At 39.7% G+C, this 13,417-nt stretch overlaps 1 long non-coding RNA gene and 1 pseudogene across 2 annotated transcripts in view; one reads left to right on the top strand and one right to left on the bottom strand.

The window, feature by feature from the left end:
• LOC118000587 overlaps positions 1-8,745 on the bottom strand; it is a 28,995-nt gene extending 20,250 nt beyond the window's left edge. Inside the window, exons 1-2 of one of the 2 annotated variants that reach the window (XR_004676505.1) lie at positions 8,513-8,745; positions 2,564-2,724 (exon numbers count right to left, since the gene is read on the bottom strand). This is a non-coding gene — a long non-coding RNA (uncharacterized LOC118000587). Of the gene's footprint in view, positions 1-2,563; positions 4,130-8,512 lie in introns of those variants that run through there. The other variant, XR_004676504.1, reaches the window with a different exon arrangement.
• On the top strand, positions 4,425-5,090 carry LOC118000585 (annotated as a pseudogene).
• Positions 8,746-13,417: the final 4,672 nt, after the last annotated feature.

Below are 13,417 nucleotides of genomic sequence, written 5' to 3'. Positions count from 1 at the left end.
AAGGAAGGAAGGAAGGAAGGAAGGAAGGAAGGAAGGAAGGAAGGAAGAAAGGAAGGAAGGAAGGAAGGAAGCCAATATAGTGGATGATGAGCAGGTTACTGATAAGGACAGCTGGATTACTGATAATGGACAAGGTTACTGATAATGGACAGAGCCTATTGGGTCCTTTGAGAAGATGGTGTAGAACATGTATCAGAATTGTTCTCCACTGCAGAGGTGAGGAAGCTGGGATTCTGGCCAGGCAGTTGGAAGCCTTCAGCATGCACTGAAATAGTGAATGCCAAGGGGATATGGGCAGAGCACCAATAGTTCTAATTTGCCTATCCAAATCATTTCCTTAGTCTTACTACTTCTCATAATTTCTACAGTGACAACCCTAGTTCAAGCCACTGCAGCAGCTTCCTCACTGGCTTTCTTGCCTCCACTCTTCCTCCCCACCCGATCCCCACACAATAGCCAAATGCCTTTTCCAAAGTATGAATCCAATTATGTCACCACCACCCTAGCAACAACTCAGATTCTTGTTACCACCTAGAATCTAGCTTCCTCATAGCCTTCAAAGCCTTACATGGCTTGACTACCCCATCTCTCTGATCTTACCTCCTAAGTAAAGCTTGTAAACCAGTAATAAACATGGTATATTGGAGTTATGTTTACAATATTTCTCTTCCTTTTGTTGATTAGATTCGTCTCAGTCTTTGCTCTGCTCGTTGGTTCTTCTGTTTACAATGCTTTTCCCAGTAGATCCCCTTCTCACTATTCAGGTTTAACTCTAATATCCCCTCCACAAAGACCTTTTCTTATTTATTACTTTAGCCCAGTCATTCTTTTCACTGACTTTTTTAGAGCAATTATTGGTCCCCCCCAAATATCTTTTTATATGTTTTCATATTTATTGTCTCTCTGCACACTATTATGTAAACTCCTAAGGGGCAGTGATTTGGAATGTCTTGTTCAAAGCTATGTTCCCAGTACCTAAAATGGGTTCCTCGCACATACTAGGGATTTCAGAAATATTTTTTACCGAAAAAATGTTTCCAAGATGGATGAAGTTGAATGGAAGGGCTTATCTGTCTTGAGTATTGTAAACATAACTCCAATATACCATGTTTATCACTGGTTTACAATAACCATGAACAGAAGATTTGCTAAGCAAAAGTAAAACTGATGAGATTATGGAAAATTTTTCATCAGTGGAGTCCCATTTAATGAAGTTCTATTTTCAGAGAGGCTTGTAATGATGATCATGTTTTAGCTATTTTTAGAATGGAAATAAAATGACAACTTGCAATTTTCTTTCTCCCTTTAGGTAAATCGATTTATAGCTTTGGATTAAAATTATTTTCTTCTAGGATTTAGTCAATGTGTTAAAAAAAATAACTGAAACTAATAGTATTGAAAACCATTATCAATCAGCTTTCAGGAGGTATATTATTGCTTTCTGAAAACCTAGACAGCTTCACCTTGTCTAAATCTTTAAGGCTGTTTTTGTTTTGTTTTGTTTTGTTTTGTTTTTTTAAATTTTCTGTATTGTGGTTCCTGTTCTACTGTTGACTAATTAGGATGTTGCATCTCATCTCATTTTATATAAAGACCCAATTAAAAATTTGGAAGGAAGCCAGCAAATTTTAAATAGAAAAAAAAAAATGCACACTGTCAGAGTTCAGTAGGACACTGACAGCAGATAGTGAGTCTCAAAGCACTTCCAATACAGCCCAACCCACGTTCCAGCCTTCTCCTCTCCCTTTCCCTACCCCCTACTCCCCACCAGCCACCCTGTTTTGTCTACACTTGTTACACAAGCAGGCTTCCTCCCTCCTGTCTGCCTTTGCCTGGGCTGTTTCCCATCCCATCTCCCATTCTGTTAGCATCCTCTCTCTCACCTTTCTTCTTCTTTCAAGTCCCAGCTCAAGTTTCCCTCTTCTAGGTAGCTCTCTCCTAACCCCCAGGCACTTGCTGGGTCTTTATTCCTGTGCTCAGTGTTCAGATTATACTTGGTAAAATATGCCTAACATTCCCATTTTGAAACTGCAGTGTAATGATTTATGTGCAAATCAGCAGCCATCCTGCTGCACAATCTTTCAGGGCAAGAACAAGATCTATTCTGGAATCCTCAACACTTACCATATTCACTACAGGAAGTGCCCCCTAAGTAGTTGGTGAATATTCTACTCACTTCAACATACCCTGGGGTTCTAAGAGGGTATGTTCTGCACAAGTTATTTCGCTCTGCAATGGTAATTGGTAATGAAGATTGGGGGTGGGTAGGGTAGGGACTTGTTATGTTCATGTCTCCTCTTTTTCCCTATATTCTCCCTTCTGGCTTCAGGCTATTTATACTTTCTTCATTTCTCACTCATTCTTTAATTCTGTAACCCTCTCCCTCACAGCTACCCAATTCAGGAACTTTCCTTCCCAGTCTTTGTCTCATTGATATGACTGCACCCTCTGAACCCTAGCATCCTGAAGTCCATTCTTCCCTTGCCTTCTAGGACAACACTCTTCCGGTTCTTCTCCTATCACTAATGCCTACTTTTCAATTCCTCTGTTTGTCCCACCTCACCTGTCTTTCTCATGTCAGTGTTCCACAGACTTCGACTCTTGGGTCTCCTTTCTTCTCTTCTACATGTCTTTGTGTTCTCATCCACTCTGATAGTTTCAACTATCACCTATGTTACAGGATTTCTTGTCCTTCGGTGCACGTAGTTCTTGGTCACATCGCTTCTAAGAATGAAGAGGAAGACCAGACAAAGAGTGGTGGGTAACAAAGCGAAGTTCATTGAGCTACAGTAAAACAAAGTTTACTGAGTGATAGTACAAAGCTCCCAATGAGGGAGGGGACCCGAGAGGGTTGGGTTGCCAATTTGGTGTTTAAATCCAGGGGTTTTTATGGGCTCTTCGGTGTGGGCTGTTTTAATCTGATTAACCCCCAAGAACCTGTCACCCAATCAGGTTTTTGTCCACACACTCATCTACCTATCAGGTAGTTGTTTGTTTGGGAAAGGGTGGAAGGCTCCTTCCAGGGTGGTGTTTTGTAGCCTTGGGGACCAAGAGGGTAGTGGCCACCACTGCCCTAAGGCATGCTGGCCAGCGCAGGCCACCAGATCAAGCACTTTGTTTAAATATCCCACTGGCTATTGAGCTGGCCCCCAGGCCTGGGTTAGGATGTCCAAGGCCATTCCCTTCCTTTTTGTCACATACAAGTTTTAAGTCCTCCAGTAGGAAGACTTAAAGCTAGGGCACTGAGTAAAGCCTAGAATAACAGCATGGGGTCTTTTTCCTTTTAAGGGTAGTTTTCCTCTTAGGACGGGGGTGGGGGCCTTGTCCCTGCCTGCCTTTCTTCCAACTATCCTTCATTACCTATATATTAATGACTTCCAAATCTATCTGTAGACCCTGGTGTGAATCAGACTAATGCCATCTTGGACAAATCTGCCATGATGACCAGTTTGTGACCTGAAACCTTCTTGAGCATGCCCTCCTCCCCCTCCCCCCCATTCTTTTGTTCCTCCACACACTTAAGTACACCTTCAGGGCAGAATATCCATGATCTGCCCTGGAGATATGACTATTCTTAAACATTCTCCTCTTGAGTGGTCCCTCAACATGTACTCCTAGTCTCTAGGGTTATAAAAGAGGTCTTAAAGGAGGTTGGGTTGTGGAGATCTGCTTGTCTTGTGGCAGCCCAAGACATGCTTTTATCCATAAGTTCCTTTAATAAAAACCATTTCCAGTCAAGCTGGACTTGTAAGCCTGTTTCTTTGGTCTTCTGGCTCCTTTGGCCTTTGGAGGTCATTTGCATATACCTCCCTTTCACAGAACAACCCTACTCTTCTCCTGACCTACAAATGGCCAAATCTATTTTCCCATATCTCTGATGGGCTGCCCCAGATTCACAATGAAACTCCCCTTGTCTGTAATTGAACTGGTGATGTCTTCCTGCCCATTATAACCTGGTAATAATCTGGTTCTCTTCCTATATTCCATAGCTCACTCACATTTCCACTCATTCCTGTTGTCCAAACAGAAACAAACTCCTTGCTCATCTTCATACCTAGTTTCAGTCAATTCTTTTATTATTTCTCTTAAATATTCTGTTCTGTCACTACCACATTTCTCTTTTTTTTTTTTTTTTAAGATTTTATTTATTTGACAGAGAGAGACACAGCGAGAGAGGGAACACAAGGAGGGAGAGGGGGAGAGGGAGAAGCAGGCTCCCCGCTGAGCAAGGAGCCCGATGCGGGACTCGATCCCAGGACTCCAGGATCACGACCCAAGCCGAAGGCAGACGCTTAACGACTGAGCCACCCAGGCGCCCCACCACCACATTTCTAAAGATACTTTCATCAATCTTTGCCTGAGTTACTATAACACTTTGAAACTAGTTTCCCAGCCTTTAGTCGTACAACCTTCAAGCCTTTTTCCATGTAGCAGTTAATGTTATTTTCTATGATCCTGCAGCAGCTGCTGGAATGAGGCCCCCCAGGTCAGGCCCAGTGCTACCCAGGGATGCCCCAGACCCGGGACGTGAGCTCCCCTCTCCGAAGAGCTGTGCCCATGAGCACCAAGCGGCGCCTGGAGGAGGAGCAGGAGACCCTGTGCAAACAGTTCCTTTCTGAAGAGAACATGGCCCCCCACTTCCCTGGACTCAGCCTGCACAATGACCCCCCTTACTGCAGCTTCCCCATGACTTCCCCCCATCTCTGCCCCCACTCAGGAGCCCTTGCTCTGAGCTGCTTCTCTGGCACTACCCTGGGAACCTGATCCCCAAGGCCCTCCAGCTGCTGAGGCTAGGGGACACCCCCACCCCCTACTACCCTGCAACCCAAGCTGGGGAGATAATGGAGCTCTGAGTGCTGGTGGGCAGTATTTCTGCCCACCTTACTTCTTCCCCACAACAGAGAAGACCAGCATACCCACTAAGGGACCAGCTGTCCTGAATATTCTTCAGACCACGCCTCTGGGCCCCAGGACCTACTCTCAACAGAGGAGGACACTGAATCCCACAGAGCCCTGGGGTGAGAGGGGCTAGAGGGACAGGAGCATGGGAAGGGAGGCATTCCCCCCAGAACTGAATAAAGATTGCTGAGAAAAAAAAAATTGTTATTTTCTGACACATCCATGTCAGTTCCCTGTTTAAAAACCTCCAATATGCTCTATCGGTCACAGGATTTTAAAACACATATTTAAAAATTAACAAGTCAGGAAACAACAAATGTTGGTGAGGATGCAGAAAAAGTAGAACCCTCTTACACTGTTGGTGGGAATGCAAGCTGGTGCAGCCACTCTGGAAAACAGTATGAGGTTCCAAGAAGTTAAAAATAGAGCTACCCTATGACCCAGTACTTGCACTACTAGCTATTTACCCAAAGGATACAAATGTTGTGATCCAAAGGGGCACCTGCACCCCATTGTTTACAACAGCAATGTCCACAATAGCCAAACTATGGAAAGAGCCCAGATGTTCATCAACAGATGAATGGATAAAGAAGATGTGCTATATATACACAATGGAATATTACTCAGCCATCAAAAAGGATGAACTCTTACCATTTGCAACAACACGGATGGAACTGGAGGGTATTATGCTAAGCGAAAGAAGTCAGAGAAAGACAATTATCATATGGTTTCACTTATCTGTGGAATTTAAGAAACAAAACAGATAATCATAGGGGAAAGGAGGGAAAAATAAAATAAGACAAAATCAGAGAGGAAGACAAACCATAAGAGACTCTTAATCATAGGAAACAAACTGCAGGTTGCTGGAGGGGAGGTGGGTGTGGGGATGGGGTAACTGGGTGATGGGCATTAAGGAGGGCATGTGATGTAATAAGCACTGGGTGTTATATGCAACTGATGAATAACAACTCTATATCTGAAACTAATGATACACTATACGTTAATTGGATTTAAATAAGATAAAAATAAAACATATATCTATTATATATTATGCACATAGAATAATAACTCTCTCTCACACACAAACAAGGCGCTTAGCCATCAGATTCGATTTTACCTAACCATCCCCGCTCACTAATGGCCTTATCTTTCAGCCATTCCTCAAGCTGTCTGGGCTCTTGCTTGGGTCTGGGTTCTTCCTGAGGGTGTTCCATCAGCACTGAATCAACAATTTCACTGCAGTTGAACTGTGAAAATGTTCTCTCTTTGAGAGAGAAGTAAGCAATTAAGACGTTCCCTCTGTTGTTTAAATCAGGGAAAGGTTTCCAACATGGGTAGATACATATTAGGTAGGAAGGATGCATACTTCCTCTCTCTTCTTAGGATGAATTATCAAGAATCATTTCCAAATTGGACTTAATGTATTTCCTGAAAACAAACTTCTATTTTTAAAACTTCCTCCTGAGTATAGAATAGTAAAAACTAGTGAAATACTTATTGGTTAGAGCTCTTTTATCCTTGAGTTCATTCATCAGCAATTGAAATCTCTGAGCCCCACATGTAAGAATCTGGAAATGCTGTTAAGTTAGAAATATCAGTGGTAGCAGGAGGTATTGTTTTTTAAATCTGTCCCACATTTAATAAATGCTTCCACTGAGGGTACTTGTCTCCTAAAAGCCATAAGTTCTGTTTAGATTAAGATATTCAAGTTCCCATGGCTGTATAAGTTAGCCTTCAATGTGGAATCGTTCAATCAATGTAGCCAACATTGCATAAAAGTCCTCTGGGTGCTACAGAAGACACAAACCCTAGAAAAAAGTTATCAGGAAACAGGCAGCAGTCCTTGAGTTCCCTGGTTACTGTTAAAGATTTCGAGAAATCAGAAAAGCAACATGGCAGAGTAGGAAGAGCTTTGAAGTTAGGCAAACTGGGTTTATATCCATACTCCATTACTTACAAGCTAGGTAACTTTAGGCAAGTCACTTGACCTGAGATTACCTAATCTGTATAGTAAGGTAAATTCTACCTATGTCATAGAAGGGATAAGAACATTTCTTTTTTTTTTTTTTAAGATTATTTATTTATTTGACAGAGGGAGACACAGCGAGAGAGGGAACACAAGCAGGGGGAGTGGGAGAGGGAGAAGCAGGCTTCCCGCAGAGCAGGGAGCCCGATGTGGGACTCGATCTCGGGACCCTGAGATCATGACCTGAGCTGAAGGCAGACACTTAACGACTGAGCCACCCAGGCGCCCCAGGGCTGAGAACATTTCTATTAGTGGCCAAATGAATGAATGATGGTCTCTTTCCAAATCAAGTTTTCACATTTTAAAAATAGATGTGCGTAGTATGGCTTGCTTACAAACCAAAGGAAGTTGCAATATAGTATTAGAGCCAAAGGATCCATAAGTCAGAGTTCTCAGCTAACAGATGAAGTGTTATAACAACCAAAGTATCAAGTTAGATACCATATTATGCACTTTTCATACTGAGTTAATTTTTATGTGGAAAGCAGTAAATGACTTAGATGAAACTTGTTTTAAAACAAGAGGACTGGTTTTTTTTTTTTTTTATCATGGAAGTTTGACTGTTGTAAAAAAGGTTTTTGACCTTGGGACTCTACAAAAACAAAATTACACTATTTTTGTAAGATTATATACGAGGCTCTGGAGTTTTAAGGAACAGGGCAACACAAATTCACGGGAACAATATTTAAAGGATTTAGCTACTTATCTGAACTTCATACTATCTAGAAAATGCATAGAAATATTTTCCCTTGGAGGAAATTTCTTAACCTTAGGATTTTGAGATGTTTTCAAATATAAAAGTCACATTTATTAAATGGCTTGACTGTCCACTTTTGGTATTGTACCAAGCAAATTACCATGACTCACGCTGATATAAAAATTCCTCATAATTATTTTCATTAATTGTTTCACATTCATTATTTTCTTTTCATTTTATTTTAAATTATTTCACTTTACTAAAAGTATAGTAGAGGCTTGTCCCACTAAGCATAAATTTTATTGGTTATTTAAATGATTAACCTAGGGGCCCCTGGGTGGCTCAGTCAGTTAAGCGGCTGCCTTCGGCTCAGGTCATGATCCCACGATCCCTGCTGAGCAGGGAGCCCACTTCTCCCTCGTTCTCTCTCTCTCTCTGCCTACTTGTGCTCTCTCTGTCAAATAAATAAAAATTAAAAAAAAATGCTAACTGAAAGGATGAATTTTAATAAGTGATTTTTTTTTTCTTTAAGACTTTTATAGAGTATAGGCCTGCTATGACTGTGGAATGGCATTTTAGTACCAGCAAGCCTCCTTTTTCCCACAACCTGAAGATACTGTATGTCTAAAATGCGTTGTTTAATAGACTTCCTGCCATGCATGCTTTCCAAGAGTGGCCACTAGCCAGATGTTGCTCCGGAGTTCTTACAATGTGGTCAGTGTGACTGATGAACTGAATTTTTAATTTTAATTAATTTAAACTTAAATAGGCACATGTGGCTGTACTGGACAGTACAGGTCTAGAATGCATGTTGAAATAGCTGGAGCAGTAAACAAGTGTGATTACTATGCCCTCATTCCCACCTCTTTTTCATGTTGTTCAGTTCTTACCTATAGCAGAGTCCAATTCAAGTCTCATTTCCTGGATGAAGTTTTCACTGACCACTCTAATACACATGGATGTCTTTATTGTCTGAATCCTAAACACAATTTTTAGAATGGAATTTAGTGCCTGATTGAACCTTGTACAATAGTTTAATTTTAATATATGTAAGTTTTATTAGCATAAAACAATACAAACAATACTGTTACCTTTTATTAATTGAAAGCTTACAGTGCTAAACTTTACACATATCTTATTTCATCTTCCTAACAGGCTGGTAAAGTATGTATCATAATCTCTATTTAGGGGCACCTGGGTGTCTCAGTCAGTTAAGCGTCTGCCTTCAGCTTAGATCATGATCTCAGGGTTCTGGGATCAAGCCCCACCTCGGGCTCCCTGCTCAGCGGGGAGTCTGCTTCTCCCTCTCCCTCTGCCCCTCCTCACTGCTCGTGCTCTCTCACTCTCTCTAAAATAAATAAATAAAATCTTAAAACAATCTCTATTTAACATAGAGATTCACTGGCTCAGAGATAGGAAGTGACTTGCCTGGGTTAAACAGTGAGTGGCAGAGCAGGAACTTGAAACCAGGTCCATGACTAGTCTACACAGGTAGGGACCTTGCTGGAGTAGGTAGGGTCTTATGAGATATTTTGGCCTGATTTGATTATTAGAAGCCATCATAACAAATCTAAGCCCTATTTGAGAAGACTACTTTATAACAATTACAGCATAATGGGAGTGAAAGATTATGATTCAATTTAACTTACAGGAGTATTTCATTTGTAGTGAAAGACCATTCCAAAGTTCACATCGCTTTCTTAAAGACCAGTTGCTCCCTCTAGTGAAAAATCAATGTGAATACCATGCCCACTAAGTAACAGATTCTCAGTAGATGTACCCTCCTTTGGTGTGTATTAGAAATTTGTGGAGGTGTATTTTGGCTATTAAAAAGAATGTTATTCGCTTTCATTAGGTAGTGTCAGGAATGCTATATACCAACAGTAAGTCCTTAACAACAACAAAACTGTCCCACTGCAGAGAGGGAAAACCACCTGTATTTATTTATGTGAGCCTGGAATTTAACATCATTTTACATGTAAAAATGAAATATGTTTGCACTGTTTTACCATGCAGTGAATACTCCCAGAAGGAAACTATGGCATTTTATCTAATTTAAGACATTATCAATTGTAAAATATAGTATTATTTAAATATCACCAAGACAGAAAAAAAGAAAAATATTGCCAATTAAACTATGACACAATGCATTTTTATACATAATTTTTACTCTATCTTTCAAAAGCTCTTTTAGACTTTATTTAGATGTAAATCAACTATCACACTTGGACATATATAAAAGGAAAAACAAAAGCAAAATAAATTGTTAGGGTATTTCTAAAATTTCCTCATATTCAGAAAATTTTCTGCAACAGTTTTTGACTCAGAGTTGTCAGTATCCAGGTTTTTCCAAACAATATTATCCTCCCTACGCTCAACTACTTCGGTATTGCTATATTTCTTAAAACGGTGCTCAACTCTTGTATCTATGATTTTCTTCAAGGACAAAGACATCAATTATTTAAGTTTTGATGTTGGCACTTTTCTGAGACTTCCAAAGAGATTGATGGAAAGTTTTCAAACTACAGTTGCATCCCTTTTTCAGATGGTCTTTAAAGTTTGTCCAGAATGAAATCAGTAATAACTAAGTTCTCACATGCTCAGGCAATGACAATAACGTCATGACTGACACCTGGCTGATAGTGCTTATTAGACATATTTTGGTTGCAGAAATGTGAAAATGTATTTCTTTTCTTTCTTTCTTTTTTTGGTGAAAATGTATTTTTTTACAATGGAAGAAATACGGAGCCATGGCAATCTTGGGGAACTCTTCCTTTTTCTTTTCCAGAACTTAACCGACATTTGGTCACCAAGAGGAATGCTACTCAGGGTATTTGAGTCACAAGTAAAACCTACCTATATCAGTCTCCATCCATGGTGATTACAACAACAGGTGTAACTTTCTAACTACTTTGTCATTTCTTATAATGTGAGCATGATAATGCCTTTGCATATTGAAACAGATACTATTATAAATTACTTTTACTTCTCTTATATATCAGAGTCAATTCATTACATTTATGTTTTTCTATTAATTTGTGTAGGTGGGTTATATTATCCATGAATTTCATGTCAAGAAAGTAAAGACTAATTTGCTAAAAAAGGTGATGGGGGTCTGATGGGGTTTACAAAATACTGAATTTAGGTATTATGATTAACCACTTTTCCTCTAAACAGAAAGCAAATCCTGGCGTACTTTCCTAACAAATATTAATATGCTTGTGGATAGGGCAATGGATAGGAGGCAGATAAATGTGTATTAATTCAACATTAAATGAGGATAGTTTTATGCTTTTATTTTAGGGAGTAACTTCACATTTTGTACAGAGAGCACAAGTTCTTCAGTTAAACTACCTAGATCCAAATCATGGGTCTATCATTTTTTTAAAGATTTTATTTATTTATTTATAATTTTTTTAAAGATTTTATTTATTTACCCAAGAGACAGAGAGAGAAAGAGAAATCACGAGTGGCAGGGAGGGGTAGAGGCAGAAGCAGACTCCCCACTGAGCAGGGAGCCTGACGCGGCACTATGATCCCTGGGATCATAACCTGAGCCAAAGGCAGACATTTAACCGACTGAGCCACCGAGGCGCCCCTTGTTTGTTTGTTTGTTTGTTTATTTATTTAGTGCAAGCAAGGAGAGGGGTAAAGGGAGAGAGATTCTCAAATAAACTGCTCATTGAGGGCGGAGCCCAATGCAGGGCTTGATCCCATGACCCTGAGATCATGACCTGAGCCAAAATCAAGAGTTGGACGCTTAACTGATGGAGCCACCCAGGTGCCCCGAGTCTACCATTTTTTATGTCTTTTTGAATGAGTAACTCAGTCTCTCTTTGCCTCAGTTCCCTAGTGAGTAAAATAAAGGTCATAATAGCACTAACTCACAGGGTTCTTTATAAGAACTAAATGATACAATACATGGGATCGTGTTTACAACAGTGGCCAGTACATCAGAAGCAGTAAATACATGAAAGTTATAATTACAACCATAAAACATATCTTTCTGCAAAACAAAAATGTCTGAGCTTCTGCTAAACTCCTTATCACCTGAGAAATCATTCCTGAAGAATCTGTGATTCTTTGATATGATGCAAAATAACTTCATGGTTTTTGTGAATATTTTCTCACAGAACCACATTAGAAAAGATTAGATTACCTTTTGAGTAGTGAGGTTTATTGCAAATTGCCACAGAAATGCTCTGTAATGTACAAATATATCTTATATTAAAAGATGAAAAAAGGGCACTGAGTGTTATACAAGACTGATGAATCACTGAACTCTCCCTCTGAAACTAATAATACACTACATGTTAATTAACTGAATTTAAGTTTTAAAAAATGCACAAAGGTAATATATGAAGCAGAGCCAAAATATACTCGCCCATAAAATAAAATGTACTGTCAGTACAGACACACCGTTAGCTTTTGTAAGATGATTTAAAGTTTTGTTTTATTCAAACCAACAGCTATCATTAAGGGTCTACTAAAATCTCAGCTCCAAGAAGAAGCAACTGTGTCCTCTCCCACTGATGACGCTGGGATGCTGGAATACTGAGACTGACATGCATGAAACAACCAGAGTCACTAAGAGGACGAGTATAATTAAGTGCTCAATTGCATGGCACAGCTCATAAAAAGAGTTGTAGGAATTCAGAGCAGGAAGATTAATGAGTCATAGAGTGGTTCAAGAAAGTTGCCCCTAGGAGAAAGGAGGAGGAATGTAAGAGTTTTTATGTATGATCTTGGTTAAGTTAGTTAACCTCTCAGTTATTGTTTCCTCTTTTATAAAATTTGACAATTTAATACATATAAAATGCCTAGCACATTCTAAAGCAAGATAGGTTTGTGATAGGGTCTTAGAGAATGAACAGTATCTGCCTAAAAAGAGAATATTTTAGATAGCAAGATGAGTGTGTCATGTAAAAGAGACACGTATTTCTTTTAAGACTTTAGGTTTGGGGCACCTGAGTGGCTCAGTCATTGGGCGTCTGCCTTCGGCTCGGGTCCTGATCCCGGGGTCCTGGGATCGAGCCCCGCATTGGGCTCCCTGCTCTGCGGGAGGCCTGCTTCTCCCTCTCCCACTCCCCCTGCTTGTGTTCCGTCTCTCGCTGTCTCTCTGTCAAATAAATAAATAAAATCTTAAAAAAAAAAAAAGACTTTAGGTTCAAAAAGATAAGGAAAAACTTCTGCAAGTAGTAGCTGCAAATAATACTATTAATATATTAAGTACAATCTTCTGTGGCAAATAGCAACCATAAATTTTTTTCCTGCATGGCGAAATGACTCCTTGAGCACATGAAACTTGGTGCAGACTGAAATCCTAAAGAGCTCTTTCTTCCATGAAAGGATTCTCTCTTAAAAAAAAAAGGCATAGAATACACAAATCTGCTTTTCCCTTTAAATCCTTGTTTCTCGCTGGACCTTCCCTTATTCAAAAGTAACTGTAACTTACACTCTCCATCTTCTATAATGAAGAGTTTTCACCACATCATTTCCCTACTGTGACTTTCAGACAATTAAAATTAGGAGAAATTTAAGTTTTTCCTCATTTTCTGTATATATTCAACCAAATATCCCATATCATGGCTTTTCCAAATGTACTTATAGTAAGAGAAGGAAAGGTTTCTCCACAGTGTCTCAATACTTAGACTCACCAGAATCCTGATTACATTTATATGCACCATCTATCACTGGAGTTGTTCCTAACATTATCAGTCAGAGCACTAATTAAATATACTTGCAGACATCATAATAGTGCCTTTGACAAATAAAGCCACATCTAGTTCTGGTGA

The sequence above is a fragment of the Mirounga leonina genome, unplaced genomic scaffold, assembly GCF_011800145.1.
Source record: "Mirounga leonina isolate KUSES-001 unplaced genomic scaffold, KU_Mleo_1.0 Mir_53, whole genome shotgun sequence".
Classification (NCBI taxonomy): Eukaryota; Metazoa; Chordata; class Mammalia; order Carnivora; family Phocidae; genus Mirounga; species Mirounga leonina.
Note: the sequence above shows the minus strand (reverse complement) of the source record. Positions and strands in the feature narration are given on the sequence as shown.